The following is a 2025-nucleotide window of genomic DNA, read 5'->3' on the forward strand; positions in this document are numbered from 1 at the left end:
AGAGCATCATGGGCTTCTCTTGGTGCTTGCTATGGAGGATGCATGATGCCTAGTTCCTGTGGATGGTGGTTGCTCTGGATGATGTTTTAGATATGCTTTTGGTTTATGATGTTGGAACTTATGCTGTGTGCTGTGTTGAACAATGTTTGGTTTGCTTTTGAACTGAGTTGTCAGACCATCAATTATAGTGATGGTCTTAATTATTGAATCTGTGTGGATGTATGTTGTGTGTTGAATTATTATGTAGGTGCTGATGCTTAGCTCTGTGTTTCATTTGGAATGATGGTGGTTGCATGTTTCATTAATTTGTGAATGGAAGCACAGCTAAAGTTTAGCAGAAGTTTCAAACATAAACAAAAAAATTGTAATCCATCATTGCAAACAAAAATATGCATGTCTTTCATTAACATGATGAGGGTGTTTCCTGAATCCTAGTGTAATAGTTCAAATAGGACTAATGCAAATTTAAATAGGACCAATAGTTCAATTAGTTCAAATAGGACTAATGCAAATGTGTAATAGTAGTGACAAATTTGCATATAGATGGTTAGGTAACATGGCTGTGAATTTAATGATATGCTAGCTGATACGTCCAATTTGCATCACTATTTTATATCATAATTTGCTGTTATTCATTGATATATTTCATATTGGGACACAATACTTATGTTATTTCATCTATTTTGCATGTTTCATCATTATTGGAGGACCAAGCACCGGAGCCAGGATTCTGCTGGAAAAAGCACCGTCAGAACGCAATATTTCGGAAGATCAACTGTGGAAGGAAATTATACCAAAAATCCTATTTTTCAAGATGACGAAGGAAGCCAGAAGGAGGGGCCAGGAGGACCCAGGGTGGGCCCACACCCTAGGGCGGCGCGGCCCATGCCCTGGCCGCGCCGCCATGTGGTTTGGGGGGCCCACGACCCCTTTCGCCTCCTTTTCTTCGCGAACTCCTTCGTCCCGAAAACCTAAGCCACAGAGGGTACCTCGCGAAGAGTTACAGCCGCCTCTGCGGGGCGGAGAACACCAGAGAGAAAAGAGCTCTCCGGCGGGCAGGAATCCGCCGGGGAAATTCCCTCCGGGAGGGGGAAATCGACGCCATCGTCACCGTCATCGAGCTGGACATCATCGCCATCACCATCATCATCATCTCCACCATCATCACCGCCGTCATCACCGCTGGACACCGTCACCGCCGTAGCAATTTGGGTTTGATCTTGATTGTTTGATAGGGGAAACTCTCCCGGTATCGATCTCTACTTGTTGTTGATGCTATTGAGTGAAACCGTTGAACCAAGTTTATGTTCAGATTGTTATTCATCATCATATCACCTCTGATCATGTTCCATATGATGTCTCGTGAGTAGTTCGTTTAGTTCTTGAGGACATGGGTGAAGTCTAAATGTTAGTAGTGAACTATGGTTGAGTAATATTCAATGGTGTGATATTTAAGTTGTGGTGTTATTCTTCTAGTGGTGTCATGTGAACGTCGACTACATGACACTTCACCATTTATGGGCCTAGGGGAATGCATCTTGTATTCGTTTGCTAATTGCGGGGTTGCCGGAGTGACAGAAACCTAAACCCCCATTGGTATATCGATGCGGGAGGGATCGCAGGATCTCAGAGTTTAAGGCTGTGGTTAGATTTATTCTTAATTACTTTCTTGTAGTTGCGGATGCTTGCAAGGGGTATAATCACAAGTATGTATTATTCCTAGGAAGGGCGGTACATTAGCATAGGTTCACCCACACAACACTTATCATAACAATGAAGATTATTTAGCCGTATGTAGCGAAAGCACTAGACTAAAATCCCGTGTGTCCTCGAGAACGTTTGGTCATCATAAGTAAACAAACCGGCTTGTCCTTTGTGCTAAAAAGGATTGGGCCACTCGCTGCAATTATTACTCTCGCACTTTACTTACTCGTACTTTATTCAACCGTTACATCAAAACCCCCCGAATACTTGTCTGTGAGCATTTACAGTGAATCCTTCATCGAAACTGCTTGTCAACACCTT

This window comes from Lolium perenne, chromosome 6, assembly GCF_019359855.2.
Source record: "Lolium perenne isolate Kyuss_39 chromosome 6, Kyuss_2.0, whole genome shotgun sequence".
Taxonomy (NCBI): Eukaryota; Viridiplantae; Streptophyta; class Magnoliopsida; order Poales; family Poaceae; genus Lolium; species Lolium perenne.